This window comes from Sus scrofa, chromosome 14 (genome assembly GCF_054392235.1).
Source record: "Sus scrofa isolate SSC_HxYL_T2T_F1_AM1 chromosome 14, Sscrofa_HxYL_maternal_Yorkshire_Landrace_v2.0, whole genome shotgun sequence".
Taxonomy (NCBI): domain Eukaryota; kingdom Metazoa; phylum Chordata; class Mammalia; order Artiodactyla; family Suidae; genus Sus; species Sus scrofa.
In genome coordinates, this window is record NC_139396.1 from 151784768 (window position 1) to 151798222 (window position 13455).

Below are 13455 nucleotides of genomic sequence, written 5' to 3' on the forward strand. Positions count from 1 at the left end.
CGGCCAGTGTAATTGGTCTGCATATCTGATAAAAGAAAGGTCTTAGGAAACCTCCTTTGAAAACGGAATTCCATTTTGGCTCAGGTCTTAGCACCTCTTGTGAAATGGAGGCGGGTCAGAGAATGGCCCAGGAAAAACCACTTTCTGATGATTGATGAAGGAACACACTCTGCTCCGTTTTAACGATGTCTGTTCAGGCACCCAGGAAATGCTTGTTGGGGTGTTTAGATAACATCTCCTGAGAAGAAACCTCAAGTTCTAGAAAAAAGGGGGTGGGGTGGGTACAAAGAATTGGACTATAGACTCGAATGGCAAAGATAGCTCAACATCCCACTTTTCTTAAAAAAAAAAAAAAAAAAGGAGTTCCTGCTGTGTCACAGTGGATTAAGAATCTAACTGCAGCAGCTCAGGTCACTGCAGAGGTGTAGGTTTGATCCCCAGCCCAGTGCAGTGAGTTAAAGGATCTGGTGTTGCCGAAACTGCTGCTTGGACTCAATCCCTTGCCCAGAAACTTCCATATGTCGCAGATGCAGTCATAAAATTAAAAAAAAAAAATCCCACTTTTCTTAAGCCAAGTACTATCGTGGGTGATGCTGCTAAGCCTACAGTCACAGATTAGAAAGGCTGTCAGTCGTCAGATGAGTGTGTACCTGGAACATAATAGGTGTGCAACAAATCTTGATTCAAGAATGATTGACTGGGAGTATCCGTAGTGGCTCAGTGGGCTAAGAACCTGACATAGTGTCTGTGAAGATTCAGGTTTGATCCTGGCCCTGGTCAGTGGGTTAAGGATCTGGCATTGCCACAAGCTGCGGCATAGGTTGAGGATGCTGTGGCTGTGGTGTAGACCAGGAGCTGTAGCTCCGATTTGACCCCTAGCCTGGGAACTTCCATATGTAGCAGATGTGGGCCTAAAAAGACCAAAATGAAATAAAATAAAAGAGCGATTGGCTGATGCTTTATCTAAGTTACGTGGAGGAAAAGGGAAGAGCCGAGAAAACGAGAGCCTCAAGAAGTGGCCTTGATGTCACAGTAGATGGTAAATTAGGAAATGATTCAACATGGTTAAGAAAGATTAGCTAAGGGTATAGGGCAAATTGGAAAATGTTTTCCACATGTTTGTCTTAACTGTGAAAAATGTCTGGCAGACTTCCCCACCCCCACCCCCAAATTGGAAGTGGTTTGTTTTACTTGTTTTGGAAGAAATAAATATTTGCATTAGTCCAAACATTCAGGGCAAACAGTTTTCCCCAATTCTGAGGCTCTGTGTGGGTCGGAGATGTTTCATGCTGATAACACTCAGACCTTTTTTGGCTAAAGGGAAGGTAGCTTAGGACACGATCTTCACATGCTTTTCGCATCACTGCTAGAACGGGGCTGAGCAAATGGAAAGAAAATAGGAAGCCAAGCAATGATCCTTCCAGACCCAGGCATGGCTGATGACCTGGCACTTGAAGGATAGAATTGTTATAGAAAAATTGCCTTTTTTGCTCATGGGCAAAGAGGCTGGATCCAATTAAGACAAGGAAAACGTATGTTAGCCCAGAGAAAAGATTGCTAAACAGTCAATCCTGTAATCCTCTCTGAAGAGGAAGGGGCCGACATGACAGGGCTTTATGGATGATGCCAAACCCTGGGCTATATAACAATTAGTAACCACTGGTTATGCTGCCACACACTCATTCCCCAAACCACTAACCATTGCTTGGGGTGGAATGCACCAGGCCTAGATATTTGCCCCAGATGTCTTCCCATCAGTAGTACCCAATTAGAGGGCTTTTTAAAATTAAAGCTTAATTCTCTTATACCATAGAGCAGGATGTAAATTAAAGAAGGACAGACCTGATTTCCTTGACAGTTCAAGGGGTGACCACGGCGAGGGCTCGTCTTTGGCTTCCCTTCAGGAGCACTTCCCACTTGACGTTCCGGTGGGTGGCTCATTGTCCCATGTCCTGGTGCCTGGTCCTCTCGCTAGTCTTTTTGGGCAGCTGACAAACATTTCAGGAATGACTGCGAAGGGGGTCGAGGATTTGAGGAGCCTATTGAGAGAAGCGGACCTGTGTCTGCTTGTAATTTCACTCTCCCACGGTGGGCCCCTGTGTTCTAAATGTCTAAATGTCTGCCTTAAGTAGAGACCCAGCAGCGGGGGCGGGTTCTGCAAGCAAAACTCTGAGGAGAATAGCCCTGGATTGACTGCTGCATCTTCCCTAGTGTCAGAAATCCAGTCTTCAGTCAGTTCTTCTGTGTACAGGGCACCATGCTAGGCTCTGGAAGGGGGACAGGAAGCCGTGGAGTCTCCCGTCTTTCTAACAGAATCATTCAGGAGGGATAGAGACCTTTGTGCCCATTGTTTTATTTGATCTTGTCCTATGAGGTGTGTTTTATTCTTCCCCATGTATTTTTTATTAAAAAAACTTTTTTTTGGGCTACGCTCACAGCGTGCGGAAGTCCCTGGGCTAGGGCCTAGGCCACAGCAGTGACCTGAGCTGCTGCAGTGACAATGCTGGATCCTTCACCCACTGTGCCACCAGAGAAGGCCATTCTACCCCATTTTATAAATGAAGAATCACAGCAAAGAGGGAACGGCCCTGTCCTGAAGCACCTGCTAGCTACACAGCCCAGGCCCAGCAGCAGGCCCAGTTTCTATTCTGATATTCTTTTTTTCTTTTTTTCTTTTTTTAGGGCCACACTCGCAGCATATGGAGGTTCCCAGGCTAGGGATTGAATTGGAGCTACAGCTGCCAGCCTATACCACAGCCACAGCAACGCGGGATCCTTAACCCACTGAGTAAGGCCAGGGATCGAACCTGCAACCTCATGGTTCCTAGTGGGATTCATTTCTGCTGCACCATGATGGGAACTCTGCTACTCTGATATTCCTTCTGCTCCGTCACAACTGCTGCCCTCAATACTTTTACCAGCTAATGGGAACATCAGGATTAATGTATGTGAGACGTTTAAAAAAGAATCGAGTGTGCTGCTGAGACTCACAGTTAAATAGGAGGCAGCCTTCTCTGTAAATTTGCAGGTTTTCACATGTTTGCACAGACAGCGCAAAAAGACAGCGCCAAAGACAGTGCAAAAACATCAAGAAGAAAGTCAAAATCTCGGGAGTTCCCATTGTGGTGTAGCAGAAAAGAATCTGACTAGTATCTATGAGGATGCAGGTTTGATCCTGGATTAAGGGTTAAGGATCTGGCGTTGCTGTGAGCAGTAGTGTAGGTTGCAGACGTGGATCAGACCCCATGTTGTGGTGGCAGTGGTATAGGCCGGCAGCTACAGATCCGATTCGACCCCTAGCCTGGGAACTTCCATATGCTGTGGGTGCTGCCCTAAAGCGCCCCCAAAAAAGAAAGTCAGAAATTCCCTGCTCCCATGTGCCCCTGCTACCAGTTCCACCCCTCCGAGATACTGTCAGCATTTAGGTGGACGCTTTTCCAGAGGTCTGTGTGTGTGTGTTGCGTGGACCTACAGATAGATTTTGCGCACATGGGATCTTAGCATACGTGTGCTTCTGCAGCTGTTTTCAGTCAACAATGCGTTGTAGTATCTGTGTTTATAGTTTCCCATGAAACGGAGGGGTGTTAGGAAAAATTGTGAAAGACTTTGGAAATGGAGTGAGTGTCACTTCAATGGAATGCTGGGTGTTTTCTACCAGACCCTTAGGGTTATCTGGTTGTAAATGGGTCTATGTCTTTGATTGTCTTGGAGCAGTTTAATAATATATCTAACGTGGCCCATATAATGGCCCACTTAGTTTTCCAGTTTTTAACTGTGTTATAAACAGTGTGTGAATATTCTCGTCGTTGTATAACATCTTTATATACTTATTTAAAGATTTAGGGTCCCCCCCCGCCGCCGCCCCAGGTAGTAGCTGCCTAATAGCATCTCCCCACCCTCTATCCCTTACTCCCTACTTTTGGAAAAGAGTGATAATTTCTAAATGGGGCTAAGTCATCCTAGGGATGTACAGAGTACATTTTCTTATGAGAAAAAAGCATGATACACATGAGGACATGCGATGTGACATTTTTGACACCTTTGGGACTTAAACTACCCCCCCCACCCCAGTCATCAAAGCTTGGATTAGGAAAATCAAGTTCCGTCAAAGACTTTATTTGGCAGTGACTTTGTAATTGCTACTGAGTTTTGTATATGTGAATCCGGCAGGGAACAGACTCGGATACCCAGCCCATAGCTTTGTCAAGGTGGTCCCGTATTTCTCTCTTTTGATTATCACCACAGGGCAAGCTATTATTATTGTTGTTGTTGTTGTTTTAATTTGAGAAAGAAAAAATCAAACTTAGAGAGGTACTGTGCTATTCCAAGTTCCCACCGCAAGGACCACTTCCTCCTCTGGTACTAACTCACTACATCTTCTCCCATCCCTAAGGACTTCCAGGTTTGTTCATGTGTTGTGAAACTCTTGGGAGGCGTCTGAACCTGGAGTTCTGAGGTCGTAGATTTATAAATGCATCTCAGGGAAGGAGTACCCTTTCCTCATTCTTTCAAAGGTGCTGCTGTTGGTTCCACATAATGTCCTTTGCCTCCTGCCTCTTAGCTGGTACCCTTTCTCCTCTGTGGAATTCTGTGAGTTCTTTTAAAGTTTTGTTGAACTCGGGGAGTTCCCGTCATGGCTCAGTGGTAATAAACCTGACCAGTATCCATGAGGACACGGGTTCCATCCCTGGCCTCGCTCAGTGGGTTAAGGATCCAGCGTTGCTGTGGCTGTGGTGTAGGCCGGCAGCAACAGCTCCGATTGGACCCCTAGACTGGGAGCTTCCATATGCTGTGGGTGCAGCCCTAAAAAGCCAAAAAAAAAAAAAAAAAAAAAAGTTGTATTGAGTTGATTTACAAGGTTGTGATAATTTCTGCCATACAGCAAAGTGATTTAGTTTCACACATGCACATATCCATTCTCCTTCAGATTCTTTTCCCATATAGATGATTACAGAATACTGGGTAGAGTTCTCTGGCTACACCACAGGTCCCTGTTGGCACATCATTCCCTATGCCAGTCCCCCCTCCCCTTGCCCTCCCCTCCTGTCCCCTTTGACTGGAGGTTTGCATGTGATTTACCTCAGGGCAGGTCCCTCGAGTCCCACCTTGAGAATTACGAGCTCTAGTGCCTGCAGTCCCTGGCCCGGCCTCCCCACTCTATCTCCCTCTGAGATAAGCTTGGCCTCAGGGCGCAGTCCAAGGTCCCGGGTCTTCAGTGTTTTTGTACCAGTTGGAAGAGGGTGGCATTTTCTTCCTGGAGGCGTTTGTGGCTGTGTTGGCTGGCACTTCGGGGGACACCCCGCCCCGTGCCTGGCAGCAGCAGGGAGGAGGGAAAGGCTGCTCCTTCCAGGGATGCTGAGTCTGCGTGTGCCCCCCCATCCTGGAGCCCACTCCTTTCTTCCCCAGGGGAGGGGGCTTGGGACCCAGGGAAGCCCACGGGGGTGGCCGGGTGCAGGGCCAGGGCAGTGGCCGTGTCCCCAGCGGGCCTGGCCTAAGATTCCCCTCCAAGGCAGTTTGGCTCTAATACCGACTCCCAGGCTGCATTAGTTCCCCGGGGCCACTTAGGGCTACCAAGTACCACAAAATGGGCAGCTTAGAACCACAGAAGTTTATTGTCTCACAGTTCTGGAGGCCAACATCGAGTTGTGGGCAGGCCGCGCTCCCTCTGAAGGTGCTCGGGAGGATCTCTTCCAGACCTCTGTCCTGGCTTCTGGGAGCCGCCGGCAGTGGCTCGTCGACGGCTGTCCCCTGCTGGCTCCGTCTCTCACCCGGTCATCTCTCCGGGTCCACACTCCCCCTTTGCTAAGGACATCCGTCATGTTGGCCTGGGGCCACCCCAGCGTCCTCGTTTGAACTCAGTCACCTCTGTAAAGACCCTGTTTCCAAATAGGTCACATTCAGAGGGGTATGGCTTCAACAGCGCTCTCTTTTTTTTTTTTTTCTTTTGGAGGGGGGCACAGTTGCCCCCATAACACACAGCCCTGACCATGCTGATGTTCTGAATCAGAAGCTCCTGGGTAACACCTGAGCATCTGTATTTTAAAAACTTCTTTGAAAACTCTCAGGGTTTTCTGACTCTTCTGAGATGACTCCACTCCAACCTGGCTCCCCTAATAGGACCCTCCAAAGCTTCCCTAGCAGTTGGTTTCTGCTAGGGAAGCTGGTTGGTTTCTGCCTGCTGCTCAAACCTTTTCAGTGTCAGAAACTCACACCATGAGCAGCCATTCCATTTAGAACTGCTGGATTAAAAAAAATAATAAATTGGAGTTCCTATTGTGGGTCAATGGAAAAGAATCTGACTAATATCCATGAGGATGCAGGTTTGAACCCTGGCCTCACTCTGTGGGTTAAGGATCCGGCGTTGCGGTGAGCCGTGGTGTAGGTCACAGATGTGGCTTGGATCTGGTGGTGTGGCTGTGGCTGTGGTGTAGGCCGTTGACTACAGCTTTGATTCGACTCCTAGTCTGAGAACCTCCATATGCTCAGGGTATGGTCCTAAAAAAAAAAAAAAAAAAGACAAAAAAATTTAATAAAAATATGTATATTTGGGTTTTTTATTTCCTTGTGTCTCCCTCTGCTTCCCCAAATGCTAATGGCAAGCCCAGCCTCTGTGGTCATGCCTGGGTGCCTGTGCAGCACTAACCCACAACGTCCTGGTTCTGCTCTTTGGAGGCATCCAGAATCAGTGCATCACCCTTTGCCGAGGGGGCCCTTCTAATGTTGGAAGGCAGCTGTGATGCCCACTGTAGAACTGATATCAAGACCCTGCCTCCGGATTCCCAGGTCTCTGCTTTCATTGCACGTCATTCAAATAACAGACACCTTCAGCAGATCGGGATGTGGTGTTGCTCACCCCTGACGTAGCTCAAGGAAAAAAGCAGTTTAATAAATTCCTGGAGGCGGGGTCAAGACACCCACCGGTTTGCTTTTCAAGGTAAAATGGTATCGTCTTTCGCTGTTAAGTGCACCTAAGCCAAGATGTGCGGTTTTCATTGAAAGCGCAATTAATGCCTCTAGTGAAAAAGGGGAGGGAGACTGTGCCACCTGCACGCTGTGTGGGCTTAGGTGCACTGCTCGACCTCTCTGAGCCACACTTTACTCAGCTGTGTAAATGCACACCTCTGTCCAAGTGCTTTCTGGAGCTCTTCTCACCCTTCAGATCTTGAGAATTTGCTAGTGCATATTCCACTGAGAGTAATTCATTTGTGGGTACTTCAGAATAAGATGTGATGTTAATTTGAAAGGCAGGCATTACACATTAAAATGAAAATTACCCCAAGGAAAGAATTGAAGCTGGGAGGAGTTACCCATGTAGTAGAAACAAACAGAAACAAAACAAAACTCATTGCTGCTAATTGAACTGAAGCCTGCAATCTAAGAAAGGCAAATGCATGATTCTAATATTTTCTTAAGTGGATTATAGAAAGGAAAATTAAATCAAAAGTAAAAAAATAAACAGTTTGATTATTTTGCACTGTGTTATTATGATAAATAATCGTCCTCCTGGAAAGCTTAAAAATACAGACAGTGCTCTGGCAAAAAAAAAAAAAAAAAAAAGACAACCCCCCCCCCAATAATAGTATTGAGAGAATGTAAGAATTTTCCATCTAGACATGAGTAATGAAAACATTGTCATGGACTTGGTGACATCCTGCAAGGAGTTAGAGATTGCTAGGCATTACCTTCTTTTCAAGACTTGTGGTTGGGGACACTGTTGTCACCCACAGGGAAAGAGGTTAGAGACGGGCAAGGGCACTGCCAAGTGCTCTTGTGGGTTCCTGGCAAATCCTGACCCACTTCTTCATTTGCTTGCAGTGTACAGTCTAGATGTCTGCCTTATCTTTTTTTTTTTTTTTTTTTTTTTTGTCTTTTTAGGGCTGCACCTTGCTTGGCATATGGAGAGGTTCCCAGACTAGGGGTCGAATCGGAGCACAGTTTTCACAGACCAGGGTGATGCTGGTTGGTGGGTTCTCTCCTGCGTAAGTTTTCTACAGCTGGAATTGGTACAAGGTGGAGACTGGTGATCTGGGTTTGTCTTTGTTGCTGATTTGTCTGAGGTCACCAAACGAGTAGCTTAGCCTTAGTATCATTATCATCATATGAGGATAATGCCCTAAAAATTACAGAGACCAGACAGAGAATATAAATAAAATACAAAGTTCAGATATGACCCAAGTGTATGCAAAAATTTAGTATATAATAAGGGAAGCATTCAAATCAATGGTAAAAGAACAGCTTACTCAGCAAACAGTGTTGAGATAACTGGGTACCTAGTCACTGGGGAAAGCATGTTAGATTCTTGCCTGACACTTGCTAAAATAAAGATGCATTGAAGATTTAGAGCTTTTTGTTTGTTCGTTTGTTTGTTTGTTTTTTGGCCATACTCATGGCATGCGGAAGTTCCCAGGCCAGGGATCAAACCTGTGCCACAGCAGTGACCCAAGCCATGGCGTGACAATGCTAGGCCACCAGAGAACACCAGTTTAAAGTATTTAAAAGTGAAACTACAAACATTCCAGAAGAAAATGGAGATGAATACTTCTTATGGTTCGGGGGTACTGTCATAAGGAAAAAATATCCACATATTGGATGGTGCAAAATAAAAAAAGGTCATAATAAAAGTTAAAAGTCAAGTGAGGAGCTGAGAAAATAGCCTTCCTTTAGATGATACTCTCATAAAAATCATTCAGAGGATTCTCTGGTGGCTGTGCAGATTAAGGATCCAAGATTGTCACTGCTGTGGCACGGGTTCCATCCCTGGTCCTGGAACTTCTGCAGGCCCCAGGTGTGGTCCAAAAAAAGAATCATTCAGAAAGAGGAAATATCCAGTAGCGAAGTGGGTAAAGAACATGAAGAAATTCATAAAAGAAGAAAGAAGTGTAAAGAAGATAATATTAATTAGGCAGGAGTCTTGGGTTCAAGCAACAGGAATTTGGTCTGAACAAGGATGATGCAGACCAATAGGAGCTCATCTGGGAGGATACTGGGCACTTTGCACCTCATGGGGAGGGTGGGGAGTTCAGGGGCCAGAATGGCCTCAGGGTCCCTGTGACCTGGAACTTGGACACCCATTCTCTCCATCGCTCACATCTGCTTCTTCATCTACCCACTTCCCATGTCCTCACAGCTTTCTCCCTGTGTTGGAGAAACGTATCTGGGTTTTGCATCTTATTGCTTCCACCACTGCAGGGAGGCTGGTATTTCCCTCTCCATTCTGATAAGACAAATCCTGAGGAATGACTCCTATTGGCCTGCGTTCTGTCAGTGGATCTCTCTTCCACAGTGAGGATAGATCGCAGGCATCAATTCTTAGATTGCAGGCCATGGGGGGAAGTCAGAAGACATGGTTGGTGGCTCTGGTTACAGCCAGAGGGGATGGGGTTGTAAGTGGGGAGGTGGTTTCTAGGGGGAAAAAAGAGATGTGCAGTATGTGAGGATACAAGAAGTTACCCTCGATCTCACTAGAAAGCAGAATCTTATATATGCATAATCTTTGACGGGCAGAGATTTTAAACATCGATAATGCCTCTTTAAGGAAGTGTGGGTAAATAAGTTCTTTCAAACATTGTATTTCCACTACTGATAGGAGTGTAAATTAGTAAGTCTTTCTTAAGGAGTGTTTGGCAGTATATACATCAAAAAGCTTAAAATTGTGTAACCCTTGGCCTTCACGTTCCATTTCTAAAATATTTTCTGGAAAGAGGCAAAATCAATGCACAAGTGCTATGCAGGAGCTTGTTCAGTAAAGGGTATTTATAATAGACATCGGAAACAGTTTCAGTGACCTTTGGTAGAGGCTTGATAAAATGAATTGTGGGAGTTCCTGTTGTGGCGCAACAGAAATGAATCCGACTAGGAACCATGAGGTTGCAGGTTCAATCCCTGGTCTCGCTCAGTGGGTTAAGGATCTGGCATTGCCGTGAGCTGTGGTGTAGGTCGAAGACGAGGCTTGGATCTGATGTTGCTGTGGCTGTGGCGTAGGCCAGCAGCTACAGCTCCAATTCCACCCCCAGCCTGGGAACCTTCATATGCTGAAAGAGCAGCCGTAAAAAAGAATTGTGGCATATTTAAAGAATGGGCTCATATGTAGTCATGAAGAATTTTGGGAATCTATTCTTACTGACACGGAGAGATGATCACAACATAGTGAATGGAGGTTGCAAAAACCTGAGTTTTATGCAGTGAGCCTTTATTATAATTAGAAAAACAAAGATTTCCATTGGAGGGGGATGACAGTTTGTGTCTTATAAATGTAAGGCCATTTGATGGGAACATAAAGAAATAAATCATTAAAAAAAATGAACATGCCAGGCCCTCTGGATCTCACCAAGGGTTGTCCTTCTTAGCATTTCACTGTGATAAGTCATAAGATTATTCCAGCCATCTTGCTCAAATGATTCTCAAAATTTCTTCTTGGACTCATTTGTTGACTGATTAGTTTGACTGAAACTGTGAATAAATGCCTTAGTGTATTTAGTGCACTTTTTTTTTTGTCTCTGCTAGGTGATGAAGTGTCTTTGTCTTTCAAATATGCATTTGATTTTTGGGAAAAGCTTACATTCTTATTGTTGGCTTTGGTATATAAGGCAGACAGGCCCTCTGGGTGGTAGTTTTTTTTTTTTTTTTTTTTTTTTTTTTGCTTTTTAGGCCAGGCCTGCAGCATATGGAAGTTCCCAGGCTAGGGGTTGAATTGGAGCTGTAGCTGTGGGCATACACCACAGCCACAGCAGCATCAGATCCAAGCTGTGTTTGCGACCTACACCACAGCTCACGGCAACGCCGGATCCTTAACCCACTGAGTGAGGCCAGGGATCGAACCTGCATCCTCATGGATACTCATCAGATTCCTTTCTGCTTTGCCACGATGGGAACTTTTGCAGGTGGGAGGAGGAGGCAAGTGTGGAGAATGGAATTCTTCCTCATGCCCTGAGCAGCATTGGGGTTGATCTAAATCTCCCCTGGGGCGCCTGCTTTGTTAGGCGGGGTTCTTCTGGGTGTGTGGCACTGTGTGTTTGCTTCAACAGCAACCGGCACTGTTTGCTTATCTTATCCTCCTGTAGCAGTTGGTGGGAGGTGATACTTGGATTCTCCTATGACAGGCTAGGGAGCTGATGAAGAGACACGGTGGCTGTCTGGAATCTTGTAGCCAGGGATGTGCCTGGGGCCGGGGTCCTGTCAGCTCTGTGTAATGAACCGATGACCAGCTAATGAGCAGGAATACTGTGGGATGTCAGAGTCATTTTCCCGGGCATGATTCAAGCCCCTCCCAGGCGGGCAAGGCCAGGTGAGGTGTTTTAGGAATGTAAAGATGAAAGAGAGTGCTCCTCCCCTTCAGGGAGTTCGGTGATCAAGTCAAATTGGGGAAGGACAGGTATGTGACCAGTTACATAACATAGAGGTCTCAGAGGGGGCGTTCAGCGAAGCCTTCGCAGAGTTGGCATTTGGATCGGGACCATGGGGTCTGGTGGCTGATCGTGTGAAGCCATCATTCACAGAGCCCCTGCTGGGTGCCAGGCTCTGCGAAGGGAGCTTCCTAGAGAGGTACTTTTCCCTTCAATCCAGTGAGTTGGGTGTCATTGTCATTTGCACATGACAAATCTGACAGAAAGGCTAATGTGCTCGTCTAAAGTTGTGCATCAGGACAGTGTTGGAGCTTGGCTCTGACCCTATAGCCAGTGTTGTGGGAAGAACGCCCCCTTATGAGGTTACCGGATGGAAAACGAGGAAGACAGGTTCCTGGCAGTGGGGAGGGCAGAGCCAAATAGTGGTGACTGTGAGGAATGGCACGAGGTGCTGGTTTGCCTGGTGCCTGGAGTTATGACTGGGCATCAGGGAGCAGGAAGGCTGGAAAAGTGGACAAGCATCTGGGAGGTGGGAAGGTCCCTGAATGCCAGGCAGAGAGGTTGGGAGTTAAATTTTTAGGCAAAATGGAGTCGCTGAATTTTTCAGCAGCAGAGGCTGATACTGGCTGAGCCGGAAGACCCTGGATCTGGCAGCAGAGGCTGTGAGTTAAATACCCCATAGTTCTGAGAAGTACGGCGATGCGGACCAGGGTTCTCCCCAGAAGAGGGTGGGTAAGCATGGCTTTGGAGGCTGAATCTATAGAACTTGGCACTTGATGGGACATGGAGGTGTGTGAAAGGACAAAACTATTAAGTCTAAATCCAGGTGACATTGTAGAGCAGCTGGAAAGACGTTGCTGGTTCTGGGGAAAGATGTAGGCATGGTTTGGGCCTTACCGAATGGAGGAATGGCCAGCATGGAGCCTCGGAGCCTGTAGAGACCCTCAGGCCAGAGGTGAGTTTTGGTGAGGCACAGACAAGCAGCAGCTTTGAAGAAACGTGGGAGCAGGTGGCTCTGTTGTTTTTCCCTGTCTAGCACCCATTCCTTCTTCTGATAACAGCACCTTCATTTCTCCTGGAGGACCACTCCTCCCCCATATTCAATCCTTGAGATCGGGTGGGAGTAACTTCTCATTGGCTCTGTTGGTGAGCATGTGACCCAGCACTGGCCAGTCAGAGCACTACTTCTCTTCTTGACTTTAGAGACCAGAGTTGAGGATGTGATTCATGGTCCAGGAAGGGCTGCTCTTCTACTGCTGGGGGTTGGCGGAAGGGAAGCCTGAAGCTGCTGGTGGCTCTTCATCATCCTCCCACAGCCTGCTTGAGAATAACATGGGAGAGAGAGAGAGAGGAGGAGAGAGAGAGGGGGAGAGAGGGAGAGGGGGAGGGAGGGAGGAAGGGAAAGGGAGTGAGAGAGAGAGAGAGAGAGATTCTTCAACACTTTTATTTGATGTGGGTCTCCAGCCATCCTGGGAGTTGTATGCATAACCCTGGGCTTCCTGTTTGGGTGACCTGATGACCTGACACTAACAGTCAAAAGCTGTTGACCCACTCAAGGTTAGAAGCCATGTCTTTAAGAGATACCTGGCCCTAGAAGGCATGCCTTGAGTTAAGGAAGGCTAGGTGAACATTTGTCCCAGGCTTTGCCTGAGCATACGGGCAGGTGTATTTGATGTTTGCCGCAAACAATACAGTCTCCAACTTGGCTGCCCTTGTGGGACTCCAGCTGTAGCAAAAACAAAAACAAAACAAAAACAAAAACAAAACAGGAAACCAGTAAACAAACCTGCTGGTCACCATGGAAATGTGAACCCAAGGTGTTAGGAACAATAGCTGTGTGTGAGTCCGGAAGTGGATGTGTCTACACAGGCATTGATTTGATCCCAAATCCGCTTCCTTGTGGGAGTCTGGACATGTTCATAAACTCATTATGTAGCCAGTTCCCCACTGAGAGGGAAACACCTCTGATAAGCCTTTGTTTTTATTATCATTAAAATAGCTATAAACTTAGTACAGTGCTTATGCATGCCAGAGCTCTCCTGATAACTGCCTTTTGAAGTAGATACTGTTTTTATCCCAATTCCACAGCTAAGGCGCAGAGAGATTCCTTAAC

The 13455-nt window shown here is 46.6% G+C and overlaps 1 protein-coding gene and 1 long non-coding RNA gene across 3 annotated transcripts in view; both read left to right on the forward strand.

Moving 5' to 3' along the window:
- The window catches only part of GRK5 (G protein-coupled receptor kinase 5), a 233900-nt gene that overhangs the window by 11557 nt on the left and 208888 nt on the right, over window positions 1–13455 (forward strand). The window lies entirely within an intron of this gene.
- On the forward strand, window positions 8568–13108 carry LOC146397097 (uncharacterized). The gene is made up of 2 exons (XR_014827074.1): window positions 8568–9866; window positions 10801–13108. It is a non-coding gene; the product is annotated as an uncharacterized LOC146397097 (long non-coding RNA).